This window comes from Microcebus murinus, chromosome 1, assembly GCF_040939455.1.
Source record: "Microcebus murinus isolate Inina chromosome 1, M.murinus_Inina_mat1.0, whole genome shotgun sequence".
Taxonomy (NCBI): Eukaryota; Metazoa; Chordata; class Mammalia; order Primates; family Cheirogaleidae; genus Microcebus; species Microcebus murinus.
The window spans coordinates 85,004,461-85,028,335 of NC_134104.1; the positions used below are offsets into that span (position 1 = coordinate 85,004,461).

The 23,875-nt window shown below is 41.0% G+C and overlaps 1 protein-coding gene across 12 annotated transcripts in view; it reads left to right on the forward strand.

Annotated features, from left to right (window-relative positions):
* The first annotated feature begins 10,266 nt into the window (after positions 1–10,266).
* Positions 10,267–23,875, forward strand: part of TBL1XR1 (TBL1X/Y related 1) — a 162,696-nt gene continuing 149,087 nt past the window's right edge. For 4 of the 12 annotated variants that reach the window (XM_012753041.3, XM_076003723.1, XM_012753034.3 and 1 more), the window contains exon 1: positions 13,455–13,582. The gene's annotated coding sequence lies outside the window, so the exon portion shown is untranslated. Of the gene's footprint in view, positions 10,319–12,527; positions 12,587–13,454; positions 13,583–14,234; positions 14,374–23,875 lie in introns of those variants that run through there. The other 8 variants (XM_076003732.1, XM_076003738.1, XM_076003746.1 and 5 more) reach the window with 7 other exon arrangements.

Consider the following 23,875-nt stretch of genomic DNA (forward strand, 5'->3'; position numbering starts at 1 on the left):
GTGGCTCACTTTGAGTGATTATTCTATGCCTTGCACATTAATAAATAAAACAAGCATACTCTTTGCCATCAGAAAGCTCATGGTCTAGTGGATGAGGTAGGCTGTAAATCAGATCCTATAATCAGACCAAAGCATGCAGAAGGGCTGCCATGAAAGACTGCTCTGAGCACAGGGAAGGAGCAGAGTCCTGGTATAAAAAGAAACTATATGAATAACAAGGAGATTTGGCCTGGTATGGTGGTCAGGAAAGTGCTCCCCAGGAAGCAATGCTTGAACTGAGACCTGAGTGGTGAAAGGAGTGGTGAAAGTGTCACCTACAGTAAAGGAAGGAAAGAAGGGTCCCAGGCAGGTGGTACATCAATGACAACGGTGGAGGGAGAATGGCACATTTGATGAACTGAAAGAAACTGAGCCTAGCTGCCCCACAGGGCCCAGAGACAGAGGGGGCACACAGTGAGACCAGAGGCTGGGCAGTGGCCAGACCACGTGGAGCTTTGGAGGACTTAGGGCATTAGAGGTTTTCAAGATGCTTTGTTAAAAAAACAAATGTTTTGTGTAAATGTTTTGGAGGAAAGCCAGAAAGTAGACAGGGAGAGTACTAAGGAGGTTACTGGACAGATACTGTTTTTAGATCTAATTACCAAATATATATATATATATATATATATATATATTTTTTTTTTTTTTTTTTTTTTGAGACAGAGTCTTGCTTTGTTGTCCAGGCTAGAGTGAGTGCCATGGCGTCAGCCTAGCTCACAGCAACTTCAAACTCCTGGGCTCAAGCAATCCTTCTGCCTCAGCCTCCCAAGTAGCTGGGGCTACAGGCATGCGCCACCATGCCCGGCTAATTTTTTATATATATATCAGTTGGCCAATTAATTTCTTTCTATTTATAGTAGAGACGGGGTCTCGCTCTTGCTCAGGCTGGTTTTGAACTCCTGACCTTGAGCAATCCGCCCGCCTCGGCCTCCCAGAGAGCTAGGATTACAGGCGTGAGCCACCGTGCCCAGCTATTACCAAATATATATATTTTTAATCAATTCATAGGATTTAAGGAGATCTCTTAGATGAAATTTATTTCAAAACTTTCAGGTATTAATTGGCCTAGACTACTCCAAGTAGGTAATTCTTTAAAATTTAAAACCTCCACAGAACACAATCCTAAAATTTATGCTGGGACAATTCTCCTGTTACTCTTTGAAGTCTAGCTGGCATGCCTTGGTCAACACAGGAGCCCTTAGCATGTAGAGCTCAGTGGGCTGCCCAGTAAAGAGGCAATATAGTGAGCTCAGTAGGTGCTTTCCCAAGCTGCATTAGGCAGGCTCTAATGGGTGTGGAATAGGGGAAATTTTTCCCAAGACCTTTCTGTCTAGTCAGTTCCCTCTTCAGGCCTCTAGGCTAAGGTGGGCCAAGGCCTCCCCACTGGGTGCTTGTCTCACTGCCTCCCTCTCTGACTGTTTTTCTTCCCAAACTTCATGTTCCTATGGAAAACTCTGTTGTCCTTTGCCCCATACCAATAACTTTCCATATGTTCCATTTTAACTAGTCTCTCAGACACATTAACTCATGTTAAATGTATTGGAAAGTTCTAATAATTATTTGGAAGTTATGGCTTTCTGTCAATTCTTAGGTGAGTAAGTATTTTATAAGCTCCCTCCCTTCCCCCTACCTTCCTGCCTTAAAAGCATGCCTTCGTGTTATTTAAGAATACCTTTAAAGCCAGCTCAGGCAGGAGGATTGCTTGAGCCCAGGAGTCCAGCCTAGCCACCCTAAGCAAGATCCCTGTCTCTTGAAAAAGAAAAAAAAAAGCTTCAGAGGTTAGCAGTTCACATTTAAGGTGGAAAGAGAAGACTGTTTTATGTCTGGCTATGGGACAGATGGTTTTGGACAAATGGTAGGATAATGAGCTAATAATAACAAGACATACAAAGTCTCTTTTTTATTGCAAACCAAGGCTCTTTAAAGGAGACTTTATACTTGGGAGTCAAGTTTACCAAATGGTACAATTCCTTTTTGCTGAGGGCAAGCCCTTCCCAAAAGCACTGATATATTCCAGTTTTGCCCACCAAGAGGGAAAGATTGCTACCTCATTTTCCCTCCCATAATGCTAAGTTTCATTCCTCTGCAATATTGTCTCCGGCATCAGTTCCCAAATGGAATGTGGCATGAAACATAATTCTTGCAGAGTTGCTCATGTGTGCAGCTGTGCATGGCATAAAAATCCCCAGAGCAAACCTTTGAGTTGCCAAACAGAGTTAGTTCTAAAGTACCTCAGTGGAACATACCTCAAATTTCATGAAGCATCACCACAGTCAGAACTTTATGCCCTTCTCCTCACCTGAGTGCCTCTCTCACTCCTAGGGAAGCCCTACTTGGAGTTAAATGACCAGCACTGGAGAGATGGCAGGGTTAGCCTCAGGTAAAATGGTGAGGTTTACAGATTGTTTCTTTAGGGCAGGAACGGGCAAACTATAACCCACAGACCAAATCCAGCTGCAGCCCACAGCCCAGAGCTATGAATGGTTTATACATTTTTAAATGGCTGGGGTAGGAGAGAAACAGCAAAGGAGAACATGGTCTGCATAGCCTAAAATTGGTACTATCTGGCCCTTTGTAGTGAAAGGTTGCTGGCCCCAGCTTCAGAGCCCTCCCATGCCCCTTCCTCTGCCTCCTTCCTCTTTAACACCTCTTCATCCTCTCAAGAAAGGAGTCCCAGCACAGCCCCCTGCTCCTGGTTTATTTACTCTACAATTAGAGCGCATCCTTCTATCCAAAGGCAAACTCCTTGAGTTGGCTGGTTTTCCCCAACTGGCAGGAGAGGCTGCTGTGCTGGTTCTTCCTCTTCTTTTCTCCTACTCACTTTCCTCTGACTTCCGCTATGGGGCCACAGAACAGAGCTGCCCTTCCCTGGGCTGTGGGTTCCCCAGTCTCAATGTGTGGAGGAAGGATTCCTATCAGCCAGGGGCTTCTGGAAACCCTTGAGTATCCTCTGCAAGAGCATTGGAGTTAAATGACCTGCACTGGAGAGGTGGCACTGCTCCAAGGGACCCCCTTGGGTTATGACACCTGTGGTCCTAAGAGTGGCTTCACAGGAACTCCAGACTCAGCTTGGTGACCCATGATGCTGTCTGGCTACCAGCCCTTCTACAGTTCTCTCCCTTATTTTTCAGGCTGGGATCCATTTACTATATGAATTAGCAGTTAAAGGCATGAATTTATTCACCCAGGTAAAAATCCAGCTCTGACATTTACTAGCTCGATGGTTTGGTTTCCTCATCTGTGAGAGAAGATAATAATACCTGCTTCACCAGGCTGAGGTGAGGATTAAATGAGTTAATCTGCATAACATTGTTTTGAATAAGGTCTAACATATGGTAACTACTCAATAAAGTGCTAGCTAGCTTTTACTATTGTTTGATGTTCTGAGGTTAAGTTGTGTTTTGGCTGGTCTTGGCCCAGGTCTCCACCTCCCTAGGCTATTACAGTTCAAGCTGAGCTCTGCTTTCAAACATAGGCCTGCTCACCCCCATGAGCTAGGCAAAAGTGTGAAACAGGTAAAATGTTTAAGAGGTGTACCACCTCCCTTATTCTTTATGCCTTTTACTATACACAGTAATAATGAGTAACAATACCTTGCTTTTGTATGGATGTTATGATCTGCTTTCACAAACATTTAATCTGATGTATGCAACAGTCTTGTGAAACAGCTGGCCCATGGCAGACACTGCAAATGTTGACTGAATGAGCAGTATGAGCTGGGAAGCTGCCAATCAGTGGAATGATCTGGTATGATGTACCCACTACCTTCTATTCCAATTGGTTGGTGGCCATGCAGAACTAATTGGTAAGTATTTTGAATATCTACTCTGAAACAATATAGTCAACATGGTCCCAGTTTTATCAATGAGGAAACTGAGTTTCTAAGCCATTTGTTGCCTTGTCTAAGAACACACAACAATGAGGGTAGAGCTGTGTCTAAAACCCAATTGGCTGTTATACCTATTCCTAAATATGTGTACAAACATATTTGTGTTGTTTGATTACAGTAATAAACTCAGTACTGGCATTTACCATCTTCCTGGTTTGTTGCTCAAGGAAGACTCACAATATCAGAAGACTGTATATAAAAGAGAGTGTCTGAGTCCATTTTGTGTTGCTACAACACAATACCCAAGACTGGGTAACATATAAAGAAAAGAGGTTTATTTAGCTTGAGGTTCCACAGGCTGGGGAATCCAAGAAGCATGGTGCCAGTATCTGCGTGGCTTCTGGTAAGGGCCTTTGTGCTGTTTTATAACATGGAGAAAAAGTCAAAGGGAAAGTGGACACATGGGAAGAGGCAAAACCCCCGGGGCATCCATTTTATAACAATCCATTCCCACAAGAACTAATCCAGTCTTGTAAGAGCAAGAACTCACTCACTCACCAAACCATTTGTGAGAGATTTGCCCCCAAGACCTAAATACCTCCCAGTAGGGCAACCTCTCAACATGGCCACATTGGGGATCAAATGTCAACATGAGTTTTGGTGGGGACAAACCATATCAAAACCATAGCAGAGAGAGCGCTCCCATGGTCCAGGAAGAGTTCTCTGCAGTTTTTGCAGGGTCTCTTTTCCCCAAGGAAGAAGTGATTTACAAGATTATAGGAAGGAATGAATGAGCACAAGTGCTCAGCTGCTTTCCCTCTCTCTTTGCAGGGGCCCTGTCGCAAAACACACAGTTTCTCTTGCCCTTTGTACCTGGATAAGCAGGTTTCCTTGCAGCAAAGGGCTGTGACTGTTCAGTTTTGCCTCTGGCTGGGTGGGATAAATTCAGGTAAAGGGAAATATTAGGAAGCCCATTTAGTTTTACATCTAAGCCTTGATCTTAAAAAAATAAAAGATCAAGAAATCAAATAAAAACATTTTACCAAATAAAAACACAATTTTACCAAACTATTCCACAGAATGGGAAATTTTCAAGAGTTTAAAAGATATGTCTTTAAAAAAGGATTCAATGGGTCTATAAAATTATCATCCTGCAAAGTCTCTCAGTCTTTAATATACTAAGAACCATTGCAAATCTCTGGAAGGTGAATTTAACATGTTACACTTCCCAACTTCCGTAATGTTGGAATACTTTACTCCCAGAAGCATAGACTGTGTCCATTATGAGTGGAACAGTTTGGAAAATGCTGACACAAGGAAATAATAATTACAATGGCTGTTACCTGACCAAAAGGAGGTATTTGGGACATTCTTCTCATAAAGTGTGGTCTGTCTACTTTCCAGTGGCTATGATAAGGTTGGTTGGGGTGGTGTGTGTGTGTGTGTGTGTGTATGTGCATGTGTGCATATGTGTGGTTGGAACTGCAAAGCCAGCCACAAACATGAGCACATGCACAATTAATCTATATAAGAATTGAAGCCCCATCAAGGGGGAAAAAATGACAATGGTTCAGAATAAAATGAATATACATATAATGTAGTATGTAAGTTAGTAGAGTCCAACCAGGTGTCTCATCAATCTGGTAGGAGGGGTACATATTCAAATCATTTGAAAGAAGTAGTGCAACCAGAATCTGTGGACATGAACTGGGGCAAGGCCCTCCGATTTGAAGGTAGGAACTTGCAGTTCCCATTGGCTGGCATTAAGGAGGGTTCAACACATCTCAGTGGCTTTGAGGAAAAACTGCTTTGATATCTGCATCTCCAGCCAGAACCACTCAGGACCAATAAGCCAATAAGGTATTTGCTGTAATCTGAATGTTTGTGTCCTCCTCAGATTCATATGCTGAAATCTTAACCCCCAAGATGATGGTATTAAAAGGTGGGGCTCCTTTGGGAGCCCTCATGAATGGGATTAGTGCTGTTATATAAGTGTCCTCATAAAGCAAGGGAGCTTGTTTGCTCCTTCTACCACGTGAGGACACAGCAACAAGGCAACATCTTTTTTTTTTTTTTTTTTTTTTTTTTTGAGACAGAGTCTCACTTTGTTGCCTAGGCTAGAGTGAGTGCCATGGCGTCAGCCTAGCTCACAGCAACCTCAATCTCCTGGCTCAAGCAATCCTCCTGCCTCAGCCTCCCGAGTAGCTGGGACTACAGGCATGCGCCACCATGCCCGGCTAATTTTTTCTATATATATTAGTTGGCCAATTAATTTCTTTCTATTTTATAGTAGAGACGGGGTCTCGCTCTTGCTCAGGCTGGTTTTGAACTCCTGACCTGGAGCAATCCGCCCACCTCGGCCTCCCAGAGAGCTAGGATTACAGGTGTGAGCCACAGCGCCCGGCCAAGGCAACATCTTTTAACCAGGAAATGGGCTCTCACCTGACGCCAAATCTGCCAGTGCCTTCATCTTGGATTTCCCAGTCTCCAGAAGTGTATGAAATAAATTTCTGTTGTTTAAAAGCCCCCAAGTTTATGTCTTTCATTATAGCACTCTAAACTAAGATAGCATCCCAGTTCATTTGGGCCAGTAGAATTGTTTAAGTGTAAATTTCTTTCAGACATAGGAAAGCATAAAGTTAAGAGATAAGACAAATTAAATCCATAGTATTATTATTATTTATGTCTAGAAATATTTGTACATATTTGTATTTGGTATTTTAAACATTTATAATCTTTAACATAATTTGATACTTTAGAATGCCAAACAGGTTATACTTGTGATACCAAAGCATCTAAATGAGAACTGTAATTGATTTAGAATTGTGATTTTAGGTGAAAAAATATGAGAATTTTATTAAATCTGCAAACATTTTTATAATGTGCTAGAAAACTTAAGACTCATCATATTTTATAATTAGTGTAGCATACTTATGAGCATTACTTAACTACTTGTGATTCTTTTGTTTGTTGAGCAACTAAGTATTTTAAAAAGAAAACTGAATACATTAAATGAATTAATGCAGTTTAATAATTCAAAGGAATTTAATTAACCAAATTGTAAACATTTCTTTAAAAGGGAGAGTTAGATCGATAACTTGAATCTCAAAGCTTAAAGGAAAACTAGGTTTTCAAATTTGAAATAAATGAAAGTGAATTACTGTATATTGTCTTCCTTGATCACAAAAACCCGTGTTCAAGGATGGCCCATGCACAAATTTCCACGTGGTGGCAGGGGAGGTGGGGGAGAGGGTAGTGAGTGTGACAAAGGTCTTCCTCTCATCATCAGTAGATACACTAATGGTACCAAAGAGTGCAATAGAGGGAATCCAACTGATTGATTATGACCAGGTTTGCATTCAGTAAACATTTTCTAGATTCTAGTCTAAGAAATGTGGGTCATATAAATGTAATTAAGATGTGATTCTTCCCCTCAAGCTGTTTCTCATATGTCAAAACACTAACCCCCAATGCTATGGTATCAGGAGGTGGGCCTTTGGGAAGTAATTAGGTCATGAGGGTGGAGCCCTCCAGAAGGCATTAATGCCCTTACATGCAGAGACAAGAGAGTGCTTGTTTCCTCTCTCTTTACTCTCCCCCATGTAAGGACACAGCAAGATGATGGTGACCTGCAACATAGAAAGAGAGCCCTCATCAGAACTTGACCACGCAGGGACCTTGATCTCAGACTTCCCAGTTTCCAGAACTGTGAGAAACAAATTTTGTTGTTTAAGGCTTAAACAACCTAAGCCACCCAGTTTATGGTATTTTTGTTATAGCAGTCCAAACTGACTAAGGCATTACCTTTTCAAATTGTTAAGAAAATTACAGATAATATGCATAAAACACCTTGAAAAGTTATTGGCAACATACTTCATAAATTGTAGCAATCTATGGTTTCCATCAATGTCCTAATGGTTAGGGTGTCACCTTACATTGACCTATGATGAAATGTGTTTAGAGGCCAGGTGCAGTGGCTCATGCCTGTAATCCTAGCACTTTGGGAGGCCGAGGTAGGAGGATCGCTTGAGGCCAGAAGTTTAAGACCAACCTGAAAAACATAGGGATACCAGGTCTCTGCAGAATCAAAATATAATTTTTTATAAAGGAAAATATGTTTAAGCTTTTGACATCAAAAGTAGAGGAGCATTGGCAATAAAAGAAAACATCGGAGGCAGGAGACAACTGAGGTAACAGAGAACTCGACTCTTCTTTTACCTATACTCACTCTCTAGGTGGTTGTATATAGGCCCATGCTATCAAATATCATTACTGATGAGTCTCAAAATTATATCTCCAGTCCCAATATCTTTTCTGAACACCAGATTTATATATCTGGCTGCCTACACAACACCTTCATAGAAATAGCCAATAGGCACATCAAGCACTAAAAACCCAATTCTCCCTCATAAAGTTGCTTCTCTTCCAGCCTTTCCCATCTCAGTAAATGGCAAATCCATCATTTTATGTGCTTGGTCTAAAATCTTGGATTCATTTTGGGGTCTTCTTTTTCTCTAATATGCCACACAATATATTCTGATTTTCTCCTTTAAAATATTAGACAGAGGCAGGGCGCGGTGGCTCACGCCTGTAATCCTAGCTCTCTGGGAGGCCGAGGCGGGCGGATTGCTCAAGGTCAGGAGTTTGAAACCAGCCTGACCAAGAGCGAGACCCCGTCTCTACTATAAATAGAAAGAAATTAATTGGCCAACTGATATGTATATAAAAAATTAGCCGGGCATGGTGGCGCATGCCTGTAGTCCCAGCTACTCGGGAGGCTGAGGCAGAAGGATCGCTCGAGCCCAGGAGTTTGAGGTTGCTGTGAGCTAGGCTGACGCCATGGCACTCACTCTAGCCTGGACAACAAAGCGAGACTCTGTCTCAAAAAAAAATAAAAAATATATATATATATTAGACAGAGTCTAACTTCTTCTAACCAGCTCCTGCTACTGTCACTAGTGCCACCATCTTCTCACTGAGATTCCTACAATAGCCCCCTAACTAGTCATGCCCCTCCCACTGATGTACTACTGCATTGGTCATAGTATCAGAGTAGTCCACATAGTATCAGAGTAGTCCTTTTAAAACAGAAGGTGGCTCAAGTCACTTCTCTGCCCAAAACCTTCCTAAGGCTTTCATGTCATGAGAAATAAAAGGCCTTTCACATGCGGTCTCTGGCCCTTTCCCACCGCTCCTTTGCTTACTTTATGCCAATCAACTGACAACATTGTTACTCCTAGGATATAGCACACTTGATTTTACCTCTGTTCCTTTGTACTTATTCCCTCTACCTAGAACATTCCTTCTTCTGATATTTGCACATACTCTCCCACTTCATTTAGTTTTCTGTTCACATATCACTTTAACTGAGGAACCTTTTCTAAACTCACTATCTAAAATAACATATATGCCCACCTTCCTCCCCACTTTACTTAAGCTTGGTTGTCATTTACCTGACTTAAAAACTAGCAGCTAGGTGTGGTTATATGACTAAGAACTGGCCAGTGGAGTATGAGTGGCAGTGACAAATTCAACTGCCAGGATATGTCCTGAAAGAAATGGCATAGCCGCCTATTTCTCCTCCTTTCTTTCCCAATGGCTGGAAATTGAATGTGATGGCAGGAGCTGGAAAAGCCATCTTATACCACCTGATGGAAGATGTGAGTCAAGATAGAGCAATCTGGGTCTTTGACACCTTACTCTGGAATGCTTACATTTGAATGCTAGTCACATAAGATTATATACTTTTTATTAAGCTATTTTTTATATTGCCTTTTTATTACAATCAAACTATAGCCTAATACAGACATAATTTTGTGAAAGTCTGTGATCCCAACCCCCACCAGGCACAGAACTGGAATGTAAATTCCATCAAGAGCAGGGGGCTGTGTTTGATTCACTATAAACAGCTTCCTGAACAGTGCCTAGAACACTAAGCATTCAGTAAATGTTAGTTGAATGAATGAATTGCAGAACCATCAACATAATATTACTATAAGGCCTTGAGTGCTGGTCAGTATAAGTAAGCGACCGGTACAGCAATATGCTGTGTATGGTTGGTTTTCAGTTCTGACCAAGTCACAAACACAGGATACAGCCTGCTATTTCCATTATCTGAGAGGCATACTTTTAAGATAGTTGTGTATTTCTTTTATAATTTAAATGAAGACTCCCAAGTAAAGTTCATTACCATAATGAAATTGGGTCACAGAAGCATGGAAAACTGTCACAGGGTTCACACTGATGAGGAAAGGTCACAAGTGGCATGCTAAGCACAGGAGAAAAAGACTCTTGTGCTGAGATCTTGAGAGGTGTTGGCTGCATCATCTCGGAAGAACTACAGACAAAGAATTGCGCAAGTTAAGTCAAAATGAAACAGAAACGTATCACAGGGTAACAGTAAGATGCCTGGGGGTAAATGCTACAGACATAAAGCCACTGAGTTCCAGGGTGAGTAAAGAATATAAAATGAGTTATAGTATCAGTATAATATTTTTGGTATCACATATCTTTTTCATGCAAGTAAGTTTGTTTTGAATACTTTAATTATGTAGGTCAGGTAATCTAAACAATTTAAAACTTCATGGTGATTGTTAAATGTATATATAGTAATGAGACCCTTTAGGCCTGGGATTAAACCAGTTTAACTTTAAAATGTTCTATATTTTGAGTAGTGAAAGTTGCAAAGGTGTAGCCTATCTTGCCATACCACACCTTCTGGGTGTAATATTATCGAAATAAAACAAGTCAGGATTTGTTCAGTCATTTTACATTATACATGTAACTTCTGATAACAGGTTCTGGTATGAGGTTTCTCTTTGTTGAGTAACTTGCTAAAAAGTTCAAGACAAATTTCTTTATGTGTCCCTTTGCTTTATAAATTTTTAGTAACAGTAATTTCTCCTTTCTCAAAATATTAATATTTATATTCAAAGTACAATGACAGTTTTTAGGTTAGGACAAAGTACTGAAAATTAGTAATAACAGTTCCTTCTTTGTCCTTATCTTACCCAGTCAGCCTAATCATTGCTTGATCCTGTATGCTGGGTATGTTGGGAGGGCAAGAGGGTGAGATGACAATATATGCCACCTTCTTATGGCAGCTTGTTTTTCTGAGTGTTTAATGTTGAAGCCACACTGTTATTTCAGGTAGGTTCCAGAATATAGAATACGTGATCAAAATATCATCTTATTTAAAACCCCTTTTGTTGGGAGACTTAAGGCTTTTCCACTTTTAGGTGCTTTTTTTTTTGGTCTAAAAGTACTTCCATAATGGCAGGAAGAATACACTTTATACTTTAGTGGAACTAGTTTATGGTACAGGTCCCCAACTGGTGATTTTTATCATGATATTCAAATGAAGTAATTTATGCACAGTAATAGTTTATAAACTACAAGAATCTAACCAAATGCATGGATTATTATAATTGTGATGAGGCTCAACTAACAATGAACAACTTCAGAAGGCAGCTTGGTATAGGGTACAAGACCTTCAGGCTGGAAACCCTGACCCTATGAACCTGAAAGGATGGGTCGTCCCTTGTAGAGTGAGCAATGGGGGTGATTTGGGGAAAGGTAAGTCTGGGGCCCCAGGTTTGGAGATGACCCTTTCAGAATCAGCATGGTTGAGAAGTCCTTAGTTGTTGAAGATGGGTTTGATTTTGAAGTAGCTGCTGTCTGAAGAAGACTCAATGGGGTAGCACAATGTGAAAATTCTAAAACAATCTAGGCCATTAGATTTGTTTCATCGGGTGGCTCAGATTAATGCCCCAAATTCTACTGAGATAGTTTACTTATTGAAGAAAGGATTATGTTTTGTGACATGTATATCATTAATCAACTCTTAAAAAAATACTACATTCTCATCACTTCTGAAATAAAATCTTTGCAAAGGTGCTAGTTTTAGAATCCAACTGAAATGCATAACTTGTTTTCCTTGTGCTGTTTCCCCGTACACTCTACACAGTGTTTTGGAAACCTGCAGTTATCTAAATTCCCATCGGGTGACATTGTTTAATCTAACATTCCCACTTTCGTGTATGAAAATAGTCTAAGGACACATCACCGATATGCCTTGAACTCGTTTTTTGGCGGTTAGAAGGGAGTTTCCAATCCCACTCCCTTTCCTCTGATGGCTTGGGGGAGCAGCCAGAGGCCTTTCCTGAAGAACTTAGTGGGGCAGGAAACGATGGCTGCTTTTTATGTCTTAAGCTCATACAAAGGTCTAAGAAGCATTGCCACCCCTGCTTTCTGAAAGCCTTAGAAAGATCAACACCACATTTGCTTTAAAAACGGAGACACCTCCCTTTAATAATAATAAAAAAAAACCCCGCTTCCCTCAATCATACTGTCACATTATCACTCATCTAAGTTCTGCTTTATAAATTGCCTTGATGTGCTACACACATGCAAAAAGTACACAAAGTGGATAAACTTCTACTGTGGATGCTGCCGTGGAGGTATATATTTAGTAAACATTTAGTTACATTATTTTATTTTTGTGAAATAAGAACTGATCGACCAAACCTTTCAAACAGACCCACCAGATGATAAATACCACCATATGTTTGATTCACAGTACATTTGGGCATAAACATTTCAATTACAGCTTTGTGTTTAGTATCAAAACCCTTTTCTTGTGTGCGTGTTTTCTCTACAGATCCTGTGCTTCGGCTTACGTTTTGAACATCGTCTATTACAGATAAAGCACCTTTCCAGGTACGCTTCCGAGAAGCATATGTATTTACGCACACAAAGGTGTGTTCAGAGCTTTCCCCAAACAAATGCCCAAGCGACGCCGGCGCCGCGCTCCCTGCACATGCCCACCGCGTGTGCGCCCCGCCGGCCGCGCCGCGAGCCCGGTGCCCGCGGGGCTGGGCCGCCCCCGGAAACTTAACCGGCGTTTCCACGCCGGCCGCGGCGCGAGCCTCCCCGCCCCCACCGGGCCGCGGGGCCCACACCCGCGCCGCCCCGCACCCTGCCGCGCGCGGCGGTGGGGGCGGGGCGGCGCGGCCTGTGCCCGGGAGGCGCCTCCGAGCGCCCGCGGGGCTCGCTTTATTTTTAAAAGAATGCGCCGCGCGCGCCCAGCCCCCAGCGCCGCCGCAGCGGGCCGAGGGGGAGAGGAACGCGGCCGGCGGAGGCCCCCCCGCCGCGCCGCCGCCGCCGCCTCCTCGCGTCCGCGGCGCCCCTCCCCCGCCGGCCCCTCCCCCGCGCCCGCCCGCCCGCCCGGCGCAGGCCGCTCGGGTTTGTTTTGCTGCGCGGCCGCCGCCGCGGGCCTCGCGAGCTCATTTGTGCCTGGCTGGTCCCCATTCCTCTCTCCCCAGTGTTGAGTGTCTGAGCCGTTGGCTGCTCCGAACCGTTTGGCTCTTTCCCTTAGTAACAGCTTTTACCTTCTGCCTCAATTCCTCTCCCCGCTCGCGCCCTTCCCCCGCGCGCCGCCTCCCCCCGCCGCCGGCCGCGTGCGCCCCCGCCCCTCCCCCCGCGGCGGGAGCACCTCCGCTCGCCACCTGGGGACCCGCGCCGCGCTCCCCGCCCCCGCCCGCCCGGCGCCCATCCCCCGCGCCCTCCGCTCGCTGGGGTTATAATTGCCTCTCACCCCCCGGAGGGGTTATTTTGGGGGTGGTTGGAGGCGGTGGCGGCGGCGGCGAGGAGGGGAATTTCCTTGTGCCTCCATTCCCGGGAGGGGGGAGCGGCGTTGGAGGCCACCGTTCCCAGGTAAGCGCCGGGGGCCGGACCCCGGAGTGGGGGCGGCCGCGGGCCCAGGCGGGGGGCGCAGGCCGGGGGCCGCCGGGGGGCACCGGGCCGCGGGGGGATGGGCGCGAGTGGAACATGCATTTTTTTTTTTAACTTGGCCTTTTGGGGAGCTGGGATTTGGATGGGGGAGGGGAAGGGAGCGAGGGCACTTGGGGTGCCCCATCCCCCCCTTTTCCCTCTCTCAGGCTTCTTTGAAATGCTCACGTGCTTGCCCACCCCCTACCCTTTCCCGGTCTCGGGGGATCCTCACCCTAATCATGTTGTCCCCGAAAAGGTGCAGCTTGGCCTTCTCCCCCTCTCCCACCCTTCGTGCATTTACACCCCCTTTTTGTGCGTGTGTGTCTGTGTGTGTGGGGGGGAGGCTTTCAGGAAAGAATTTGCAGCAAATTGAATCAAGGAGCCATCATAAGGCCGACTCCTTTATAGCCTATTTTTAGCAGAGGAGAAGGCGCCTCTGGGTGCATGCTGTTTTGTTGAACGCCAGGCAGCGATGGAAGGTCCCCTCCCGGGCGCGTCCCCGGCGCGGCGCGGCGCGGCGACCCCGGCCGGCGTGCGGGGCCCGCGGGCGGCTGTTGGGGCCGCGCGTCCGGGCGGGGGCGCCGGCGGGGGAGGGGCGCGCGGCCGCCGGGCCTCGCTCCGGGACGGGTTTGTGTGCAACTTGGTGCTTCCCGTCGTCCTGAGTAGGCTTTCGGCAGCGCCCCTTTGAAGTTGGGTTGAGAGTGTGGGCTTGGCAAAGTTATAGCCAGCTTCTGGTAAGTTTTGGGTGGCACACAGTCACATTATTTTCTGACAGTGTAAAGGCCACGTTGTGAGAGTGGTTTCTCGGTAACTTCCTCTTTGCAACCGATCTAGTTTTTTTTGGGGGGTGGGGTGGGGAGAGAAACAGTCTTTTATTGAAGTGAAATATTAATCTTAAATGGCAGCTCAAGGGAAGCCATGCATGTGTTAACGTGTTCGGTATTTTTGGAAGTTCCTAATTTGCTGAAACGGGCGTCACTTTGCAGTGGCAACCGGGATTAAATTTAGGTTGTGAAAATGGTGTATTTCGTGCATAATTTGGGTTGTGGTGGCTTTTGAAAAATGCTCTCTTTGTTAGGTTATCTAACATTGTCTGAAATAATTTGGTGATTACAAGTGAAAAGTGTTGGAACCTAGTTAAAAATTAGGTTTTCCTCGTGTCTCGAGTTTACTTAAAATCTTGGACTGTGCAGGCACCAGGGGTGAAGAGTTTTACAACCTATGTGATTTACAGTTGACTTAGGGAAGTTTACTATTGACTTTCTTGTTTTCTAAACAAGAACTTTATGCGGATCTAAACAAGCTTGTTAATGAAATATGGTGAGTGAAATGACGGTTTATTTTTAGTCTGGATTGTTAGACTGAATGGTTTCTCCTTTCCCCCTCCCCCCCAGTACAATTAAGTAATCATCTTCCTGCCCCTTTTTTCCTGAAGACTCATTCACTGTTTTGGATAATATAAAGTCCTCGTGGTGTTTTCATCCACTTATCTAAAACAACTTGTAATAAATATTCTGATTATGTATTGAAGGTATAGGGAATGACTTTTTGGGTTTCCCAGTGTGATTCATTTTCATTTTTGTTAAATAAGATCCATGATACATTTGTGTATTTTAGTAATTCTGACGCCCTTGGACTGTGTGTTCTCACCATTTTAATAAGCTTATAGTCTAGGGAAGTAGGGTAGCTTTGTCACCATGAAGACGTCTTGTATGTTGGATTGTATCACGGGAGTCGATGGCAGTCTTCCCAAATTATCATTGAGAGTTCTAGAAATAGTTTGCATTTACCTGTGGGGGAGGGGCTGCACGAAGAAAATATGCCTGAGAGCCTTTAGGCATGTGATATGTTTATACTTTTTCCGCTTAAATTGAGGTTTTCCTGCTTGTTTTGAATATGATATTTTGTTTTCGGTTCTACTGTCCTGCACTGTGATGATGTATGTAATCACAACCATTAAATTCATAAGTACTGTTTTTTGCCATTCGAATAGTTAGAATCAGACATTCAGGACAAAATACTAAACTGTCTGGGAGATGGAAACAATATGTGAATGGAAAAAGTTTTTCTTAACTGTTAAGGAACTTAATTGACATGTTAGTGGCTTAAAAATTGTTGCCAAGCTCACTATCAGTTTGTAAGACATTTTTCCTCTAACATGTAGGGGCTTTAGTATAATGTGGGAAACACTGGTGGTAAATGGAATAGCTCCTTGTGGAGGTTGTGTTTTGCATTTGTTGCGTCAAAGAAATATTAACCATTTTAATAACTTTTTGCATATTTTCATGAATCTTTTTCATACTTGTGTCCTCAACACCTAATTAAAGTTTTTGCATGATTACCATACCAGCCTACCAAGAGAACAAGAAATAACTGTTTTCTGTGTAGTGGGAGCCTTTCAAGCTACCATGCTGAAAGGGCAGAAGCATATATAAACATAAAGGTTACTGATATAAGGAGATGTAATAAATGGACTTTCTGAACATCAACTTGTTGATTAAATCCATCAGTTCATATATAGCAATGTAGTGTAAATACAACCTTGTCAGATGAGTAGTTGACAAAAGAATACCCCCTTCTACAACTTATAGTAGTATTACTGCAAACAATTTCTGACCTGACACATTTTGATGACGTTGGTTAAAATAACTTGTTGACTTTGGTCAGTTTTGGTGTTATTTATATAAAAAAATAGAAAAGAATGTGAATGGTAGGAAACGGGGATGGCAGAAACGTTGGCGCTGTCTGGGACTTGTATTTTTCTTATACATGTAAATTTGACTCATTTTGCAAATAACATTTATAGTAAAAGTTGCTGATATGCAAAAAAAGAAAAATAGCTAACATGAAACATTTATACTTTGTACTAAAACATTTCGGAAGTAGAGAAGGGCTAGGACCTTAGGGCTATGTAGTAAAGAATTGGTAAGAGTAATGTTCACTTTGATGTTATATTCTGGTCTGCCACCAACAGAAACTTGAAGTTAAAAAAAAAATGCTCTGTGAGAGAGCTGATGTTGGAGAGATTTGGGACTTAACCCTTTGGGATTGAACTCCTAAAGAGTACAACTAATTGCCCTGTTACCATAGAGCCAGAGAAAAAGACTCTGTGCTTGGGCTGTGCTCTAGGAGGTGTGAGGTACTTTGTATGTCATTTATACTTCAGGAAAGTGCTATGAGGTGGACAGTGTTGGGCCCTTTTGTAGATGATGAAACAGAGGTGCAAGGAAGTTATTTTACTTGTCCAAGGCCACAAAATGATTGTGTGCTAGGATTCAAACCTAGATCTGTCTTAGATGACTGTATCTGTGTCACATTTTCCCAGCTGATTTGTCAGTCTTGGTCTGTACGTATCCTTGCAGAAACTTACATGTTTCTGATCAAGTTTATAATTGCGTAGTTGGGCATCTCTGCTAACTGGGTCAAGTGATTGCATGGATAAATGAAATTCATAAGACTCATATCATTGTACTTAACTCTCTAGCTCTATTTAATAAGATGCAATCTTGTCAACTGCTGTATTTCCTACCTTATGATTGGCAGCAGTGAAGTAGCCTCTCCAGATACTGCCAGCAGAAATAAGGAAATGTTCTGTGCCTACAGTTAAGAAGGAAAAGCAAATAAGTGATACTCCAGCTACCCTAAGAGTATATATGCCTAAAATCTTATGTAAGAAAAACCATTTACGTCTTGTGTTGTAGTATAGTGGTTTGAGCAAGGGTTCAAACTAAGGCTCCATGCCTAACTAGCTGTAATGAGGGGTTGTAACTCTTGCTGTGTCTTAGTTTCTTTGTATTGGGGACAGACAGCTTCATAAAAGTTGAGATTTAGTGAGTTAATATGCGTAAGGTGTATTGGAATAGTGGTGGACATACTGAGCATCTGTAAGTGTAAACTGCTGATAGGTTTAGTTTTTAGTTTGTTTCTTTGTATTACATTGTATTTACTTGTTATTTATTTTAGTGGGGGCAAAATGTCATAGAAAGCATTTGGCTGTTCTGTTTCCTAAGTTCCAGGGCAACATTTGAAATAAACTTAATGTATTTACTCTCAAAGTTATGATTTAAGGCTTACAGTGCACTATGAAGAATTAGAGTTGTAACACTAAATGGGAACAATATCAAGTTAGGTGATTGGTGTAGGTACAGTGATGAATCTTTTGCAAGTCTTTTTTGCTGTTCTGTCACTTGGGCTTGACCTTTTTAAATCTTACACCATTTGAAATACCTCCGACCAACTCTTTTTAGATAAAGAAGAGAACTCTTTTGAGACTGGATCCAGCAGAACCTAGGATCTGTCTTTTAGGTTAAAGTAATTACATTGGGCAGGTTTTTTTTCCCCTTTCTAGCCTTGATCTTTCACCTGTTTTCTTTTCCATATTATCAGCTGCAGTCGAGATAGTTTTCTTTGGAAGTTCTGTTCCTCTGTGAGCTTTGTGTTATTTTACTTCCCATATTTTACCACTCTTAATTCAGCAGTAATGGTCATTATTAATAGTCAAAGTTCTCTGTGTTGGGACTACACAGGTACTTTGGTACTTGTGACAAGTGGCCGATGTTCTGAATTTAACAGTGAGAAAATTGAGGCAAGAGAAAGTAAGACACAAGAGCAGGGATTTAGGCCGGGTTTTTCTGACTCCTAGGCCAATGTTCTTACCTAGTGAACTACTATCTTCAAAGAGAATGAATGAGTGGTTTTAGGTCTGGGTTATTGCATTAAGTTTTCATTGGTTGCCCTGAACAACCTTTCTTCTCCATCTTCTGTAACTACTGACAGTGTAATTTATTTAAAATACTGGTTTCATCATGTCAGTTTTCCTGCCGGAGAACCCATAATGGATTCTCTTTGCCAGTTGGATTGAGTTCATATGCCCCGGTCTGGCTTTTAAGGCTCCATTCTACCTATTCAGCTTAATTTCCCACTCTTCCCTAACTGGGATTCTTGCCTGCCTCTCAAATACTGCAGTTTTGCCATTCTCATTACTTCCCTGCTTTTGTGCATGCTATTCCTTCCTTTTGTCCTTTTTATAGCCTCATTTCAGTCCCACTTCTTCCATGAAGCCTTTCTTAGCCATCCTGACTCAGGATGTTTCTTCTCTGCAGTTCTGTTGCATTCAATGAATATCGCAAACTGCATAACTATTTATTGTTTTGTGAGTATTTGTCAAGTCACTCCAACCACATGTTACATTTCTTGAAGGGAAGGACCTTTTTCCTTCTAGTATTTGTCAGAGTTCTTAGTTTTTGTATCAAGAGCTCAAATAATACCATTTTCATGTTAAAATGGGTTATATTTTTATAAAGGCCCATGTTAAATGAGAGTGATGACAGTTCCAGTCCACCCATTGCACCCGTCCTTGATGTGGCAGAATCTCCTTTTTGGATTAGGCCTTCAAGGTTAAGGTGTACTGTAGTCACGTTTAACTGTTCATTTGAATTTTAATGCTGCCAGAGTTGACAAAGAAAAAAAAAAAAACTGGAAGAAAAATTCTGGATTAGGAGAAACAAGTATTGGGGGAAAACCTAATCTAGTTAGGCATCATGTCACCCTGAGTTGACTTTAGCTGATTATCTGTGTGGCAGGTATGAAAGGTTTTGGACTTTATACATTTCTCAGGCTTTTTTGCTCATTAATTTCTCAGTAGTGTATCTTTGTGCTTTTAGCTGTCTGTTACAGCATTCTGACCACATTGGAGTTTCATTTGCACCATTACTATTAATGTAATAATGTTCATTATCGGGTGTATCTATTATAAGGTGTGAAGGGGTTTAATCTACCAGAAGAATGTCATCTTAACTATCTCCCTTCAATAGGTTTTCATGGTAAGGTTCTGCTATATTAGTTTCAACCAACCAGGGTAATTGACTCTAAAGGCAACTAATTTGGTGTTATATCCTTTCAAAATTTTAAATATTTATAGTTTTAAAATGTCAGCTTTTCTGCATGATTTTCAGTCAAACAAAATGAGTTGGATGTTATCCTGCTTTCTGAGAGCTTAGATTTGTAACTCAGAATTTGTTAACAATCAAACTGTATGGGTCATGCTGAAAGGTCAATAATTAAATTTCAGTAAACATAGAAAGTGCCCAGATTAAGGAAAAGGTTTATGTGAAATGAATAGGTTTGAGGAATGAGCAAAGGATAAATGTTTAAAATGATCAGTTAAATGGTGGAATTTGCCCCCTTATCTATTGAAGGTTTCTTTCAAGAGGCAGAATTTAAAAAACAGAAGAGAACTTGAGGAGCAAGGGTTAAAGGTGGTCATTCCAGGATCTTAGTAGAGTAACTCTTCTTTATATGAAGTTATACTGGACTCTCAAACTTTTTTTTTTAAATAAAAAAAGTTTAAAATTTTTAATTACCTTAAAACAGTAAAGATTAAAAAAAATTTTTTTAGGAACTTGATGTCCAATCTACTTGATGTATCTTCTCTATTTTGATTACAGAAATGTTATCAATCAGTGCTTTCCTTCTCCTACCTTCTGTCTCTTTTCATTGTATTCTTTTTAGCACATTGGAGGGTAAGGTATTGTAAACGGGCAATCAGTGACTCCGTTTTTAAGTTGATGCTTGTGTTTTTGTTCTTACTATGTACTATTTAATACTTGAATGGTGGGTAGTGTTTTAACATGGATCCAATATTAAGCAAACAAGTTTTTTAAAATCATGTTTTCCAAAGCCATGGTTGCATGGTTAAATCATTTAGCTTCTATAAATGTACATTAAAATGACCAGATGAAATATTTGCTTATTTGTTTGTTTGGTAAAGTTTGCTTATTTGTTCGTTACTTGAATGAGTATACTCAATACTTAATTCCTGTATTAAAATTCTAAGATTCTATCATTTAATTTTATGATTTTTGAGCAGATCTATGTGGAAAATTTTCTTATAGTATTTAAGGACTAAAAATCTGCAGCTTTATATAGAATAATAGTCTGGGAAGTACTTGACATTAGCATAAGCAAATGCCTTGTGTGAGGCATATTATGGTGGTTAGCATCACCTGTGAATAGAACCAGCTTATGGGTTAGGTAGAGGTGTTTTATACTTTCCCTTTAATTTGAGCAGGCTAATTGGATAAAGTGTATACTAATCTTGTTCCCATTTCTATTTAGTGGCTATCATATATCATTAAATCACAGTGCAATTGGATCATCTACTTTGGGTTTCTGAAATAAGGTAATGGGAATAGATAATGAATTTCCTTAATATCTTTTCTTTTTCTGTGTAATTATCCTTTTTTGGAATGGGACTCATCATAAATGTGCGGATTTTAAGATACTATTTATAGCTGTAGGAGTGTTCTTTTGCATCTTTTTATATAAAAAAATGCAATATGATATGTGCCTAAAATTTTTCCTCTAGTAAAATGGTAGGTTTTCTTTAAATCACCTTTCTCTATCATCTTTAGTAACAGATGTATATTTGTAAGATCATAGACTGGGGTTAGGAGTTCAATCTGTTATTGTATCAGCAAAATAGAGTTTTCCCATTCTTGTGGGGGAAAAACCAAAAAACAAAAAACAGACCTTCATGGGGATACATGTTTGACCTTGGGCTTCCTTATGTCCTGCCAGCAGAGGTCACCAGTTTTTGACACCTGGTGAGAGATTTTTGTGTAAATTGTTCCTTTATAGTTTTAGATTTGTTGTTTATTACTTTCCTGTTAGTATTTAAAGAATTTTCTCAAAGACATGTTTAAAGGAAAAAAATGGGCAGGCAATTCTATATAGTCTGCTGTTGCTTTAACTTAAAAGGAGAGAAGAATGGAAAGGAGGACACACAATACTATGTGTATATGCTTGTGTATGCTTAGAGTGACTCTAGAAAGATATGGAAGAAACTATTTACAGTGGTATCATGAATAGGGTTGGGATGGGCAAATTATTAATATATGGTCAGATGTGTGAGACTTTTTTTCATGTATAGCCTTTTGAGTTGTTTGAATATGTTTGTATTACCATTTTTAAAAAAGTAGTGATTGAAAAATTAAGACATTAAGAATCTTTAATCAGTTGTGAACTGGTGATTTTTGAATCCTGTTCAACCCTGATAATTAGAAATTTAATGCATACTTTAATAGGTTTTGGTTATCTGGAAGTATATAACTGTTATCTTATTTCAAAGATACTGCTTTGCCAAGAGTTTGGATGTCAGGTGAAAATTTGGGTTCTCATAGTATAGTAGTTGATTTTAATAATTATGATAGTCTTTGGTACACTGGTATTTATAGACCTATGGATTCTGATATTGCACAGATCCTTTTGTGACTTATGACCCTATATGTATGCATTGTTGACTCCAAGGAGACAGATACATTAGATTTTGATTCTATTTTTGGTTGCAGTGGGTATCACTTGTAATTTTTCATTGGCTAGTTTGCCAGTAAAAGGGCTTGCCTTCTAGTTTTGCTCATTTTCAACGTCATCTAGAGCAACCTCAAGGAAAGGTAGCACCTGTTTTTGTGCATTTAATTCTGCTGTGCTGGAACTTTAGCCTTCCTTGAGGACAATGGCCCTCTCAGCAGGTAATAGGAAACTAGAAAGGGTAGGGTCTGTGTCTCATCTTTGGCAGTCAGCTCTTACTCTAGGATGTTAAATTGATGAAGAGCTGGAGCTGGACATACCTGGTTTGAATCCTGTTACTTCTACCTTGTCATATGACTTTGGGAAATTCATAATCGTTCCAGTTGGTTTCCACATCTGAAAAATAGGAATAAAGGATAGTTAGTACTTTCTTCGTAGAGCAGTTGTGAGGATCCAAATGGGAGTGCATATGTAAAGCCATTAGCATAGGGCCTGGCACATAGGAAGTACCCAATAAATGCAGGCTATACCACTGGTGGCCTTTGTTAGCTCCAGCAGCAACAGCTGTAGAGAGAGGCAGAAGAGTGACACCCATCCTGAGAGCTTATTCTGTAAATCTGTCATGGCTTACTGTGGCAACTGCAGAGATGGGATGGCTAGAATTTCCAATTCAGAAGGCTAGGCCTGCATTTGGTGAACGAGCTTTTCTTGCTCACTCTAGAGTGAGAATGTGTACTGTGGAGCTTTGTCATGTGTCTGATATATGTGTGTGTGTTTGTGTGTGTGTTTTTGCAGTAACATTTCATATTGAATTTGGTCACATTTTGATAAGATGTTTAAGGAAAAAAAGGTTGCTACATTCTTAGAAAATAAAGTCTTTTTGGTGTCCGGGATGGAATTGCTACTCCTTTTGTCCAGTCTCTAGGAAATGAAGCACTGCTTTGGTTGTCAGTGGCTACTGCTTGTATCAGTCATTTTATTTCATTTATTTTTATAGAGATGGGATCTTGCTATATTGCCCAGGCTGATCTTGAACTCCTGGCCTCAAGCAATCCTTCCACCTCAGTCTCCCAACATGCTGGGACTACTAGTGTGGGCCACCGCACCTGGCTGGATCAGTTAATTTAAATATCACTACATTTTATGGAAACTTTGACATGAACTCTCTCTAAAAATGTATATGGCACAGCATAGGATATGTATACATATAAAAATAACTGAAATAAAATTTTCAGGAACTAATAATTGTTTTAATACCTGATAAACTCTGATTTTCTATACTCTTTATTTTTCATTTAAAAACTGCTTTTATAAATCTATAAACAGATTTTATTTAAAAATAATTTCAATGAATTTATAGTAAATACTAGTTTAAAGGAGTATAGAATTATAATTTCTACCTTTATGGATTTAGAATCAGTACTCAGAATGAGAAACAAATTGACACTCTGATTAAGCATAGATAAGTCACATTTATTCATGTTAATGTTTTTTGTTTGTTTTTTTGCTTGTTTCTATTTTTAAGTTGACTGGTTATTTATTTATTTATTTATTTCTATTTTTAGTAGAGGCAGGGTCTCGCTCTTGCTCAGGCTGGTCTCGAACTCTTGACCTCAAGCCATCCTCTCGCCTAGGCCTCCCAGAATGCTAGGATTATAGGATACAGCTGAGGCTGTATCAGGATTCTGAAGTTCTGGGTGTCCTAATTTTATAAGGCATACGTAAGAAGTAAGGTACAAATAATAAGGAATTTTAATTGATATTAAATGTAAATATGATTTTTTTTTGGAGGGGAAATCTCCAAACAGTTCTGGATTAAAAACCTCTAATGCGTCTCACAGAGGGTAGTAATTATTAACAGAGGAGTGATTGTTGCATTAAGTTTCTTACATCCCAATAGAGAAGTTTGAATAATTATTTTACACTATT